Genomic DNA, 15352 nt, shown 5'->3' with positions numbered 1-15352 from the left:
TGTCTATCACCCTTGAGTGAAACCAGCCTTTTGTTTTCTGTGGAAATCAAAGCATAACCTCTTCCCCAAAGCAATACATTTTCTGACTTCCATTTTGAAACCAAGACCTAAAGTATATAGGTTGATTTAATTTGTCAGTCCCTTCCATAATCCAGTGTCTCTCAGCAGCTGTTTTTCTCTGTTCATTAGCATTCAAAAAATTCAAAATTAACAAAGCAACATATAAGATCCAGACTCCCTGTGTTATAATATTTTCCATTCTTACATTGATTACTTTCTTTTATTACTTTACTCTCTTTTAAATTACTTCATTATTTTTAAACTTTTTATTTTCTGTAACTGTCTATACCCATTTTCTTTTCTTCCTTCAGCATCTAAGCACATTTTAAAGCATCCTGTACCTTTTTAGAAGTTTTCTGTATTTGCACCTGGCTTTACAGAGCATTTTCAGTGTTCTCAGACTTCATGAGACAAATCTTAAGTTGCCACGTTAGGTGCCACATTGCTCAGCTCAGCACACAGCACTGGCTGCCGGCTCCAGCCCACAGGCAGTAGCCATACCTCTGTGTGTTGCTGAGTGCCAGTGCACCAGAGAGACTACAGGGCTAGGAAGCTACATTCAGTTCCTTGCCCAGAACCATTTCTAGCTTTCTCAGGCCCTACATTTGGATATTTGAGCCCCACGTTGGGTGCTATTCATAGGCAGAGCTGTCTTTGTGTCACCAGCTCCTCAAAGTGACATAGAGACTTATTATTAATTACAAAAGCTCAGCCTATAGTTTCAACTTGTCCCACCAGCTCTTATAGCTTAAATTAGCCCATTTATGTTAATCTATGTTTTGCCTCATGGCCTTTTTAAAACCACTTTTCCATCTTACACCTCCTGTTTCCTCTCTGGGTCCTCTGTCATCTTTCCCATGCTTCAGTTCAATTCTTTTTCCTTTCTCTCTTCCAAGAAGTCCTGACTGCCCTCTTCTGCATAGTTATTGCCATTCAACTCTTTGCTAAACTAATCAGAAGGTACCGTGGCAAAGACACATCTTCATGGTGTACAAAAAGATTATTCCACAGCAGGCAAAAGTCCTGTTTATTTTATACCAGAATAGGAAGGGATACTATATTTTTCTCTTATGGGAGTGTGGGAAGGAGTTCTGGATACAGCATACCCCCAAGGGAAACAGGCCTGTATTTAATGTATGTGAATGGGATGCAGAAAACCATATCATGTACCTACATGGGGAATGGTAATGAAAACCATGACCCTCATGAGACATAGTCTTCTACATACAGTTCCTCATAGTAAGACGTATAAGTGAAGTCGGCCCCTTCAGAGTCAATTCAGGACTTACCCAGACACCAAACTCTCATCACAAAGGAGATTTATTACCCAAGAGGGGCATGGTGGGGGGCTGCAGAGGCTGCGGCAGCAAGCACAAACAAGAAAAGCAGGAGGGCAAGCAAGGAAACAATGGTGTTTCCACAGGACTGGGTTTCTAAGGGTAAAAAGGGGGAGTCTGTGATAAGGTGAGCTGGTGAATGCTGATTGGACATATTAGCCAAATAAAAAGTTTTGATTGTTGGACCTTGGGGTATTGTCTCAGTAATGAATCAGTGGTCAAGTCAGGAAATAGACCTTGTTGGGCCTGCTAGAGGACCATCATTCACACCCTTTTGTTTTGTTATTGCGTTGTTGGGGTTGCATTAGGTGGACCTCATTCTCTCGGGCTGCTCCCTGTTGCCATGCCATCGGGGAATCATTGTTGTGGACCCAAGGAAGCTGGAATACTGGTCGAGGCCAGGAAAAGCAGGCTGTGTCTTTCAGTGTCTCGGTTCTGTGGGACCATCTAAGAGCAATCTGTGAGACTGGACCAGGGTGTAGACTCCAAGGGAAAGCTTGGGCTGGTACCAGAGCTGATGCAGTTGACTTGAAATCTGTAGGGACAGACAGACGAGGGGCAGACGTAAAGTTAAGGAGTTTATGGAAAATTTGTATCTTGGGTGTTCATTTGAAATGCTTAGGTTTATGATCCTGGTAGTTGGAGAAGGGGAGTCTGAAAACCAGGGAAAGGGGAGAGCCTCACTCTCAGGAATAGACAGGTCAGGTTTCAGCTGTTAGTTGACAGGATTATCTATCTGGAGTCCACTTGACTTATGGCAGGTGGATTCAAGTTTATTTCCTGAAGCTTATAAGAAAAATTTAATTTATAAAAGAGATAAAAGTTTTAGGTATGTTAGCATTACCATTGATTGTTATCTGTATTGGAACACGTTGTAGAAAGAGAAGATTTATGTTTCTGAGTCATAGTAAAAGTTTGGAGACACAAGCAATAGCACAGAGAGAAGGAAAGAAATCTGAAACAACTTTTTATATACCTTAAGTTACTTTCTCAGACCCTAACAGCATACTTAAGCTTTCATATCTTCAGACCTTCTAACATTTTCATAACCAGCACGTACAAACTGTAACAGCTTACTTAAGACTCCACATGCTCAGACCTTCTAACATTTTCATAACCAGCATGTACAAACTGTAACAGCTTACTTAAGACTCCACATGCTCAGACCTTCTAACATTTTCATAACCAGCACGTACAAACTGTAACAGCTTACTTAAGACTCCACATGCTCAGGCCTTCATAACCTGTATTTTCTTAGACTGTCATGACTTCAGACCTATATAACTTGGTGAGTGGGAAAGGCAGGGTGTTGCAGAGTGGAGGGGTTTAGTTTTCTGACACACATTGTATGTTTGGGTTAGGCTCTGTATGTCTTATCTGCTGGGGTGAGAGTTGGGTAGGTCCTGAGAAATGATAGAAGGGATTTAGTATTAGAGTGAAATATTTGATTAAATAGTGAATACTGTCCTGTGTTGAAAGAGGGTTGGGTATGTTGTTATCTGGATTATGGGGAAGTGAGGAAAGCCATAAGGGATGAAAGGGCAGCTTGACAGGCTGGCATGTTGGTGTGATTGTTGTCTCACAGGTAGTAAGTGCAAGCGATGAACTCTGATGAGAGAAGTTTGCAGGGATAGATTCTGAGATGGCAGAAGGGATGGAGGTTCTGTAAATTAGGCGTTGAGAGAGGGGTAGGACTAGGTTATGAGGGTGGAGATAAGGAGTAGAGATGGAAAAGGTAGTCTACTGTGGGGTGTTAATGGGTTGGAGTTAGAATCTAAGATAGCTGACTTGGGGAGAGGAGAGTTGAGGGTTTTTAAAATAAATTTTTATTTAAATAGGAAACAATCTTATTTTACATATCAATCCCAGTTCCCTCTCCCTCCCATTCTCCTATACCCGCACCAACCCCCTCCCCCCATGCCATCCTCATCCCTCCCTAGGTAGAGTGAAAACCCCAATGGGGGATCCTCAAAGTCTGTCACATCATTTGAGGCAGGACCTAGGCCCTCCCCCACGTATCTAGGCTGAGAGTATCCCTCTGCGGGGATTGGGCTCCCAAAGTTCATTTTGCACTAGAAATAAATACTGGTTCCACTGCCAGAGGCCCCATAACCCGTCTTCCTAATTGACACCCACGTTCAGGGGATTTGGTTTGGTCCTATGCTGGTTCCCCAGCTGTCAGATTGGGGTCCATGAGCTCCCCCTTGTTCAGGTCAGCTGTTTCTGTGGGTTTCCCCAGCCTGGTCTTGACACCTTTACTCATCACTCCTCCCTCTCTACAACTGGATTCCAGGAGTTTGGCTCAGTGCTTGGCTGTGAATCCCTGCTTCTGCTTCCATCAGCTACTGGATGAAGGCTGTGGGATGACACTTAACGAAGTCATCAATCTCATTATAGGGGAAGGGTTTGAGACTTCTGGTCTGGTTAAGGGAGGGATTTTGGGGTTTGGAGATGTAGGAAGAATCTTAGAGTCTAATACAGAGGGGCTTTTGTTGTGCAGCAAGGGAGGCAGAGGTGGCATCCCATACAGTGGGGCTGATAAAGACGTGGGGAGAAAATACGAGAGGTCTGGGGGTTTTGAGAGTGTACAAACGGAAGCAGAGGCCAGGCTGGCATGTGAGTCCCTGCCACTAAGAGCTGTGGCTGGGCTGAGGCAGCAGCTGACTGTGGTTGTAGCCATGGTGGGAGGAGGAGGCTGGCTTTGGAGAGTTACCAGAGCTCTGGCAATGGACTGAACGGATGGGGCAGTGAATGCATTTGTGGTGGTGGCAGTGGCGGTGGTGGCTCCTGGTGGACACCAGAGGGGTGGCAGGATTGCTGAGCTGTCTATCAGTCACTGTCTCTTTGGAGCTACACCAGAGGTTTGGGTGTCCAATAGAAGAACAGAAAGTTCAGGGGGGAATTTGAAGCCTTGGAGAAGCAAGCAGAGCAGGTGGAGGCGTGGGATGTCTGGGAGAGGGAGGAGATGGATGGAGATGTGGGAAGTATTGCAGAGGAGAGGAGTATGCCGCCAACTGTAAAGATGGTCTTTTGTGTGTTTGTGGGGGAGTATAAGGGCCACTTTTGAGGGTTAGGATGAACAAGTAATGTGGATGTGATTTGGAGTTTTCAGGGGATTCCCTTTGCTAGTTGTGGCCAGGAGACAGGGTGGAAAGCTGAGATCATCCGCTGGGCTTCGAGTGGTTGAGGCAGGAGGCCTCGGTGAGGAAGGTTCATCACCCAAGCTCTGCCACCAAGAGGGGGACGCAGTGGGTCCGAGGAGAAGTCAGGGATATGTTGGCAGGAGTTTCAGAAGAAATGCCGGAGATTATATACCTGTATGCAAATCATTTCTAGATTTGTGGAACCCACATGAGATGAATCACTGGGTGTCATGTACCACCACTGTAATCAGTACTGAATGTTATGTCACCGCCTGGGAAGCAGCCCTGCAAATACTGAACACATGTGTGAAGAAGTCCTGGACATCATTGTCCCTCATGGGAAGGAGTAATTCATGTTATGTATCCACATGGAAAGAAGCACTGGATATCATGTACCTGCATAAGAATAAGTCCTGAATAATGTACACCAGCAGGGACAAAGGCCTGTCTGTGTGGCACCTGAATGGATGGGGTCCTTTTCATCTTTTTTTTTCTAGCAGCAGAAGAAATCTGTACATCATGTACCCACTTGGGAAGCACTCTCAGATGTCATGAAGACCCACAGGAAACAGTTACGGATGTCATGTAGCCACATGGTGGGAAGTTCTGCATGCTATGTACTGACATTGGAAACTTTTCATGATATCATGTACCTACATGGAAAGCAGCCCTGCATATGCTATTCTGCATAGACGTGAGTTCTTCACATTTACCTGAATGGGGAGAAGTCTGGGATACCACATATACATATGTGAAGCATTTCTGGAAGTCATGTCCCTGCCTGGGAAGCAGTTCTATATACAATACAACCCCTTGGGAAGCAGCCCTTGATAGCGTATGTCTGCATGGTAAGAAGTCCTGTATATCATGTCCCCACATGACAAGCAGTCCTGGATATCATAGACCCGCTTGGGTAGGAATCCTGAGTACCATTTACCCACATGGTAAGAAGTCCAATATGCTATATGTCATGGTAAGACGTCCTGGATATCATGCTACCATATGGGATTTACTCCCTGGTACCATGAACCTGCATAGGAAGCAGTCCTGGAAATGTTGTACGTACATGGTAAGAAATTGTGTATATCATATACCCACCTGTGAAGAGTCCTGGGTTGAAAGAAATCCTGCATGCCATGCACCCATATGTGAAGCAGTTCTAGACATGCTATCCAGATTGTGGGATGTTCTTGATATCATGCAATTGTATGGGAAGAAGTACTGGGTGTATTTACCCTCATGGGTAGGAGTCCTGAATATCATGTACCTACATGGGACAAATCTGGGAAGTCATGCATAGTGATTAGAAGTGGACCTAAGTAAGTACTTCTGGACAGCATGCACTGGCATTGCACACAGTCCTGATTAATATATGTGCCCACTAGGGAAGAAGCCCTTGATATCCTGTTCAAGCATTGAAATAAATCCTGGATATCATGTATTCACATGATGCAAAGTACTGGATTTCACAGATCCATGTAAGTAACAGCTCTGGATATCATGCTGCTGCATGGGAATCAGTCCTTGATATCTTGCATGCACATGGGAAGTCCTGTATATCATGTGTCCACATGGGAAGCCATCCTGGATAGCATATACCAGCAGGACTTGGAGTCCTGGATATCATGTATCAGCATGGTATCACACCCTGGATGTCACAAGCAGCCCTGCATATTATGTAACCTCATGTGGAGCAGTCTTGGAGGATATCATGTGCACGCAAGGGGAAAGTCCTGTAAATGTTGTATCCACACAGAAAAAGTCATGAATGTCATGTACCTGCCTGGCAAGCAGTCCTGAAAAATAATGGACACATGCATGAATGTCTTAATATAATGTACCCACATGCAGTGATCCTGAGAAAGCAGGAGGAACTTACTAAGGTTAATGATCCTTGCTTATTTAACTATTCTTTTTTTTTAAAAGATAAGTGTATTCCAAAGAATGTAAGAGCTTGGGAGACAGTTTCCTAAAAGATGACATTAAAAACTTATAGGAACATATAAGGAAAAGATAAAGGGCATGAAAGGTCAGACGTCTCCCTGGTGCCAGGACATGCATAGTTAGATATTTTTTCAGTGCCAAAATATCAATAAAGGAATCTAAAACTCTCTGTAAAAGTACATGTAGAAACTGTCAGAAAGGATAAGAACTTGGTTCCAACAGTTAAAGAGTTAGGTCATCATTACCATTTTCAGAATGTTTAAAGAATAGGATGGCAACTGTCATCCACATAAAAGCAATATACAAATATTCATAAATTGACTTACCCCTGAAAATAATATCCTAGGTATGGCAGCATACATTCAACTGATTGCAAAAATATAGGACTAATCATAGAGCTTGAATTTCTTTTATTTTGTAGCTTCATGTTTACTGCTGGCTAGGACACAGTATGAGTAAGATGTGCCTGACTAGGTATAATCATTTGTCTTGCAATGTAAAATTAATGATAATGAAGGGAGTGGAGCAGAGGAAATTAAACTAAAATTGGTAAATGTTAATGATTCTTAGAAAATGGTTAAAGAGAAGTGAATGGACACTTCTCATGCTTGAATGCATCAGAACCCTGTATAAATAAAGGCAGCTCAAACTATTTGGGGCCATCTATTAGAAAGACAACTGCTGGTCAGACTTCATTCTTCACTGACTTCATACCTTTTTCCTGCCACTCAGAAGCCTGCTGGAGCAGGACTCCAGCAGTACCTAGCCAGGAACAGTGCATGATATCATGTATCTGGACGGGACAAAGTCCTAGATGTCCTGTGCCTTCATGGGACTAAGTACTGAATAACTTGTATGAGCACGCATAGACATTTTTTGTATAATGTACTTACATGGGAAGAAGTTCTGGATTCTGTGTAGCTTTTGGGGAGCAGTCCATGACATTGCTACTCACGTGAGAAAACTTACTGGATATCATGAACAGTCAGGGTTATCAGTCCCCTTTAGGAGGTACCCACTTGAGAAGTCCTGGATATTGTGTTCCTGCATGGAAGAAGTCATGAATATTATGTAATCACATATTAATACTTTCTTATTATCATGTGCCTGCATAAGTAGCAGTATTGGATATCATGTACAAGCAGGGTAATGTCGGGAAATCCTGTGTATTTGTCAATAAAGCACTGTTGGCCAATAGGGAAGCAAGATAGGTGGGACTAGGAGTCCAGGAGGAATCTGGGTAGGAGAAACACAGGAAGTCAAGATGTAATTGCCATAGGAATAAGAAGCCTGGAAACTTTGCTCTAGTAAGAGAAATACTTAGATTAACAATTATGGGGTAAATACTTAAGTCAGAGCTAGCCAGTAAGAAACAAGCAAGGCCAACAGCTTCATAATTAATACAGCCTCCTGTGTGTTTTTTTGGGACTGATGCGGCTCTGGAACCAGGCTGGCGGGAAGGCTTCTCTTTACATACTGGTGATCAGTAGTGGAATCATGAATTTGCACGCAGAATGACGAAAGCTTTAAAGGAATTTTAGAAACAAAAGAACGGAGAAAAGTATGGGTTTTTGGTAGCCGCATTTTCTCAGGTGGGCTCTGTTTTGCTAGCGACAAGCAGAGACTCATGCGATTCGCTCAAGGGAGTCTTCCTGGCTCAGCATAAGCAAAAACAAACAAACAAACAAACAAACAAAAACCCCACCAAGGTTCTTTTAAGAGGCTCTGCTAAGGATTGAAAGGTGTGTACATACAGCTGAAAGTGGCAGTGACCACATCTCCAAGTTGGCAGCTGGAGTCAAGCTTATGCCAGCCATCTTGGAAAAACGGCAGTTTAAACAGCCTCAGTTTTAACAGATTAGACACGTGGCCAGAAAAACATAAAGATTTACAGTAAAGTCAGACTTGGATGAAGAAAAACCTCTAAAGGTGTATAGTATGTTTAAAAATATACATAGGATTGAGAGAGAAAAAAAACGGCATAGTGGTAAATAGAGAAGCCGGTTGTGGTGGCACAAGCCGGTAGGATTTACTCCAGAGGCAGAGGCAGGCGGATTTCCAAAGAGAAACCCTGTCTCAGAGAAAAATAAATAAAAGTAAAAGAAATAAAGTAATAATAAATAAATAAATAAGCCACGTAAAGATGGAAAATACACAGAAAGTCTGGATACTGTATGCTATTGTGTTTTTCATTTTTTTGATTGCTAAGGAAGGAACAACTGCTAAAGTACACTTGATTATAAATGCGGCTTGTTGCGACCACCCTCGACCAACAAGAATGACGCAGCAACGAGGAATCTTCTCACAGTTTATTCGGGAAACTTGCTTACAGGGAGTGGCCCCGACCACAGGAAGTCGGAGCTTAATATACTCAGCAATAGCCAATCAACTACACCCAGGTGGCAAGCTAGGATAGGTTGTCACCAAGCAGATCTAGAAGGGTACGTGGCCTTACTCCTAATAAGGAGTTGTTTACTTACTGAGAGCACTCGCCGTCGGGCTGGCGGAATGTGGAAACCGGCGCCATCTATAGGCGCGGTACTCTGCAGCTCCCAACAGTTCCCCCTTTTTTGTTTTTATATAAGAGGAGTAGCCGTATCTATCTGTTATTAGATTTCAGTCATCTCTGTCTTAGGTTCAACCCCAGTGTCCCTATCTTACCCGTCACAGAGTCTCTGTGTCACCCTCACAGGCTCATGTCTTAGGTTGAAGGGAACACTTTCGTTTTGCAAGAAGGGTAGGTGCCCGTCATTGAGCATGACTGAGTCGGATACGTATCACTCACTCAGCAAAGGCGAGACAGATGCCTATTTGTCTGTCAGCATGGATAGCCATGCTTGAGGTGATTGTCCTGCGTCCAGCGCAGCAAAGGCCTGTACCAACATGGCAGCTTGGGATTTTTGTGACTTCCTAATCCTGCATAGACACCACAGGCAGACAAAAATGGCTAACAACATCATGGAAAGCATAACACCCACGCCAGCCCATTCCTTAATATAACTAAAAGCTTGTTTAAGCATATTTAAAACAGCATTGACAGTGGACATATCCAGGCACGTAGCATTCAGGGAAATGATCAGGGTATCTGTCAGGTTCTCAAACTCCTTACTCCATTCCCCGGGAGGTATTCACTCAATTGCCAGCTCAGGTTACTATTTTTTTGTGTAGTTCTCAGCCACCCTGGAGGTAATACACAAAGAAGAGAGGGAATGAATACATCCTAAGTTGGTCAATATTACCAAGTCATCCACCTGTTCTTGCAGAAGGTCCACTCTTTGATTTACTGTCAAGATGCCAGCTTTCAAATGAAATCAATAGATTTCAAAGTGGCCAATGTGGAGGCCGTCTTCTCCACAATTTCATTAACTGTCTCAGCAGTCTGAATTATCGCAACCATGGCAACGGCAGCTGTCGTCGCCGCTGCGGCAGACACAGCTATTGCCGTGGCTAGGGCCGCCGTTATCCCAAAATCTCTTTTTGTTCTGAGCAGGCAAGAGATTGTTTTCAATTGCTGAGGTTTACCCCAGGCAGCCCACGCTTCAAGGCAATGCCTAATGACAATTGCGAGCCTTTTCTCCACTCATAGGCATAGCGTGAATAATGCCTGAACATGTGTCCATGGACACGTGAATGTATTTAAGATTCCCAAACCCAGAAAAATGAGTGACATCCATCTGCCAAATCTTCAAAATTGCTGCGCTGGCTCCACGGGGGGAAGCGAAAAAGGCATACTCTCTTCTAGTGCACAAATCTACAGCTTCATTGCCATTTGATAAAGGTCCTAGCAAGTTAGTATGAGCCCTAATATGCTGTATAAAAAATTTCTGATCGCGATGCCAAATCAACCTCTGCAATTACTGTAGGAGCTTGCAAACTGTACTGTTTGGTTTAATAGGTCCTGCAACCTCCAGGGCTCTAACAGCATTCACAACATATGCCGAATCAGAAATCAGATTAAAGGAAAACGGGCAATTTCTAAATACTTCAAGAACAATTTTATACTCAATAATCTGGGGGGAACCAGGTGGATACTGAACTTGTATTGGATCCTGATGTTCTATCATATAAGCCCCGCAGCCTGTCTTCGACCCATCAGTGAAAATGTTTACGGTTCCAGGAATAGGAGTAGTCGCAGTCATCTTAGGAAAAATGACCGGGAGTTCCTTAAAAAAATGACCTTAAAGGGTGCTTTGGATAATGATTATCTATTCTCCTGAATATCCACAGCATATAATGGCCCATTCATCTACTGTCCCACAAATGACCCTGACTTGTTGAGCTGTATCTGGGATTATGATCTTACTCGGTATCCTCCCAAAGTACTGGAGACACTGTTGTATTCCCTTTTGTGCTGATTCTGCAATCCCTGTTGGAAAATGCTCAGCAGTTTTTCCCGGGGAGGATCGGGAATGAATCCATAGCAATGGGCCATCTTGCCATAGCAAGGCAGTAGGTGAGACAATGTTGGAAGCACACACAAAAGAATATCCATGTTTTCTCGCTGGCGTTTAAGGCTGGCATTTTGTAATTCTGTCTCTACTTTCTTTAGTGCTTCTCAGGCTTCAGTGGTTAACTGCCTAGGTGAATCTAAAGCTGAGTCACCATTGAGGATGTTATACGATGGTTTTAACTCATAATTAGGTAATTTCAAATAACACCTGATCCAATTTATATCTCCTAGCAACTTTCGAAAATCATTAAGGGTTCTCAAATTATCTTTTCTAATCTCCATCTTCTGTGGAATAACTGTATGAGGGAAAATCTTAGCCCCTAGATAATTAATAACAGTGTTTCTTTGTACCTTTTCTGAAGCTATGACTAAGTTACATATCTCAAGTAATTTCACCAATTCTAAGTATGCCTTGTTGAGCATTTCTTCATCCTTAGCAGCCAATAGAATGTCATCCATATAATGGATACATCTAATCTTTGGAAACTCCTCCCTTAAAGGGGCGATAGCCTCTGCAACAAACAATTGACACATAGTTGGACTATTGGCCATTCCCTGTGGCAGCATTACCCATTCGTATCTCAAATCGGGCTGCTCATGATTACATGAAGGCAATGTAAATGCAAAGCGCTTTGAATCTTTGGCACATAAAGGTATAGAAAAGAAACAATCCTTAATATCTATAGAAATAATAGGCCAGGCTGCGGGCAAAGAGGTTAAAAGTGGAAGGCCATGTTGTACTGGGCCCATAATTTGCATCTGCTGATTAATAGCTCTAAGATCCTGAAGCAATCTCCACTTGCCAGAACTTTTCTTAATTACAAAGATGGGAGTATTCCATGGAGACACAGAGAACTTTATATGCCCCAAATTAAGCTGTTCTTGCACTAGAGTTCTGGCAGCCTCCAGCTTTTCAGAAGAGAGTGGTCACTGGGGAACCCATACTGGCTCCTCCGTTTTCCAGGTAATGGAAATACCTCCCCCAGCGACCCCTAGGAAAAACCCAAACCTAGGTTCTTTGGTCTTTGCTGTGGAATAATGGGACTAGTGTGACCCTGTAGATGTTTTCTGAGACCCGACCTGGGACGTATCCCATTCCTTTCATGATGTTTTGAGATGTCTCAGAATATTCATTGGTGAGCTTCAAACCCATGTTTTTTAGTAAGTCTCTACCCCACAGTGAAATTGGTAACTCTAATACATAAGCCTGAAATGTCCCAGAGTGCCCCTCCTGATCTCTCCAAGACAACTGTCGGGCACTGATGTCAGGGGCCTTAGCATAGCCTAACCCTTGTAAAGTTTGGGAAGAGAGTTGTATAGGCCAGCCAGGAGGCCAATGTTTGGTGGCTATGATGCTCTTGTCAGCTCCAGGATCTAATAAACCTAGAATTCTCTTACCATCTAATAGTAATTCTAAAGTTGGGCGCTGGTCGAGATCTAGGGCAAGGAAGGTCAATTTTGATCCCCTGGGACCAAAACCTCCTTCTCCCCTCTCCCTGGTTTGCGCTGGAAATTTATCATGTAGGCTTGGCAGAAGCAGCAGCTGTGCTATCCTGTCTCCAGGAGAAATGGCTGTAATCCCTTTAGGGATTCTACCATAATCTTTACCACACCTGTGTAATCAGGATCTATCACTTCTGGATGTACTCATAGCCCTTTTACGGTTGCAGATGATCTTCCTAGAAGCAGGCCTACTGAACCAGGCTCAAGGGGTCCTTTAAAGTCAGTGTCTACAAGTTGGACCCCCATAATGGGTGTTAATACGAGTCTGGTGGAGCATAAGTCCAGCCCTGTGGAGCCTGAAGTGGCTCTCCTCAATCCCTCGGATGTTGAAGAGAGGGCCATGTTTCGGGGTTCTGTTCTTGGGCTTGATTCTCCATGGCCCCATATATTTGCGGGCCCTGGGGTCGTGAGCCTCGCTGTCCATTTTTTGGACGAGCTCCTCCATATCCCTGAGCAAAAAGCTGTCCGTTAATGTCTTTCACTGATCTACAGGCACTAGCCCAATGATTTCCTTTCTTGCACCTAGGGCACAGCCCCGGCTTAGGCCGCTGGGTGGAGCCACTGCCTCTGTTACTACTTCCTCTTTCAGGGCATTGCCTTTTGAGGCGTCCTTGTTTGCCACAGTTGAAACAGGCCCCTGCATTTCCTCCTTTCTTAGTTAGCTGCATCACCGCAGCTGCTAGGCTTGCATTGGTCAGTGGACCTCCTAACTCTGTACAGACTTCAAGGCCTTTACCTTTATATGGGGTTATAGCAACCTTACACTCCTTTGTGCACTGTTCATAAACCAACTGCTTAATCAATGGCATAGCAGTATCTGGATCCCCAAACACTCTTCCTGCAGCTTCTACCATCCTAGCCACAAAATCTGAGAAGGGTTCCATAGGGCCTTGTAATATCTTTGTAAGGTTTCCACTGACTTCACCTCTATTGGGCAGAGACCTCCAAGCCCTAATGGCTATTTGGTTAACCTGATCATACACTTGAGGGGGATATCCTGTTTGTTGTTGCGCAAAATGACCCTGACCAAGTAACATGTCTACATCCCAGGCAGGGTTACCAGCCGCGCGGTTAGCCGCACCTTGATCATTGGCAAATTCAATTTGGAAAGCTCTCCAATCTAAATATTGTCCTGGCGATAGACAAGCTCTTACCAAATTCATCCAATCACCAGGTGTCATGCAGAAGCGATTAAGTGCTTCCACCTGGGCAATTGTAAAATCCGCTCTCACGCCATAGGTGTGTATCGACTCTGTCAGGGCTTTGACTATTTTAAAGTCAAGCGGCTCATGATATCTCTGTTGGTTACCATCCTGGAAAACTGGATAAGCCAGTGGCCGGGTAATCCGAAACTCGGCACGAACAGTGTGCCACACTTCCGGGCAGAAAGTATTGCAACCAGGAACTTGTAGTTCCTCTGGTGAACAGTAGGGTGGAGGAGCGGTAGGGCGGTGCCCTTGCTTTGCAGTCGCCATTTTAGGGTGCTGCGTCTCCGGCGTTCTTAAAGAATGTTTTCCCATTAGCTCAACAATCTCTTCTTCCTTATCCTCCGAGAGGTCCTCCTCTGTTTCTGAATCTTCCCCCGATTCTTCTAGTTCTTTCCTCAGCTCCCTTAAGGAGGGATAGATTTGTTTCTTTTTCCCTTTCTGTCTCTTCTTCGCAACCTCACCTTCTGATTGTTCTGATCTTTCTTCCTGGAGCATCTGGAGGGCAACCTGTCCTTTTTCTATAGCCTTTTTGTTCCCCTCTTGATCCTCCAGACAAGTGCGTATCAGCCGCCATACTGGCCGAATGCATGGTTTCAGCGTTCCTTCTTTCCAAGCAAACTCCAGGTCTTTTCCCAGCTTATCCCAGCTAGCCACAGAGAGGTTCCCTGAAACTGCGAACCAGGGTGCAATGGCATTGCATTCACTCAAAAACCTCTGCAATGTGGCTTTGCTTAAGTTTAAACTTTTTGAAAGAAGCAGCTCCTGAAGAGCCAGAAAAATTGGATGTGATTGTGACGATCCCATTATGCCTTTTTAAAGTCTACTCTTTTAGTTGTTGTGCTCCGAGGTGTGCAAGTTGGATAACAGCACCAAAAGACAAGAGCCCACACTACAATAGTAAACACTAGCCAAATCATCACCACAAAAGCGGGGTCCATTTACTTTTCTCTCACTCTGCAAGCTAAAGCAGACGCGAGGCCTTTTACTTTCAGTTCGCCTTAGCTGTGAACTGTCTTGCTCCTAACCAGAGACCTTATTGCTCCTAACCTGAGACCTTATTGCTCCTAACCGGAGACCTTATTGCTCCTAACCGGAGACCTTATCGCCTCTTTACCGAGGTCCTTATTTTCCCGCTTACCTCGGTAACTTACTGGTACCGCCCCGACTGTGAGAAGTTCCAACGCCCCCATACGGGCCACCACTTTGTCGCGACCACCCTCGACCAACAAGAATGACGTGGCAACGAGGAATCTTCTTCTCACAGTTCATTTGGGAAACTTACTTACAGGGAGTGGCCCCGACCACAGGAAGTTGGAGCTTAATATACTCAGCGATAGCCAATCAACTACACCCAGGTGGCACGCTAGGATAGGTTGTCACCAAGCAGATTTAGAAGGGTACGTGGCCTTACTCCTAATAAGGAGTTGTTTACTTACTGAGAGCACTCGCCGTCAGGCTGGCGGAATGTGGAAACCAGCGCCATCTATAGGCACGGTACTCTGCAGCTCCCAACAGTGGCTGAATTAATTCAACTTATATCTTTTGAAAATGCCTTGACTTCAAAATTTAAGTATAAGGATATGTTACTTTGGAAAGGAGTTATTGTTTATGTTTCTACAGAAAATGAAAAGCTAAGGATTCCTTCCAGGCTTCTGTGGTTTGATGAACCAAGACCCCTGGAAGCAGTGGGCCAAGTGTTCCAACAAT

The 15352-nt window shown here is 44.2% G+C and overlaps 1 long non-coding RNA gene across 1 annotated transcript; it reads right to left on the bottom strand.

Moving 5' to 3' along the window:
- Positions 1-1117: 1117 nt before the first annotated feature.
- Positions 1118-14949, bottom strand: LOC110342045. Its single transcript, XR_005876365.1, has 3 exons — positions 14784-14949; positions 7378-7528; positions 1118-1932 (listed from the first exon to the last, which is right to left on the bottom strand). It is a non-coding gene; the product is annotated as an uncharacterized LOC110342045 (long non-coding RNA).
- Between the last annotated feature and the right edge of the window lie 403 nt (positions 14950-15352).

Source organism: Mesocricetus auratus, unplaced genomic scaffold (genome assembly GCF_017639785.1).
Source record: "Mesocricetus auratus isolate SY011 unplaced genomic scaffold, BCM_Maur_2.0 Super-Scaffold_15014, whole genome shotgun sequence".
Classification (NCBI taxonomy): Eukaryota; Metazoa; Chordata; class Mammalia; order Rodentia; family Cricetidae; genus Mesocricetus; species Mesocricetus auratus.
The sequence above is the reverse complement of the archived record's forward strand: the minus strand, read 5'-3'. Positions and strand labels throughout refer to the sequence as shown.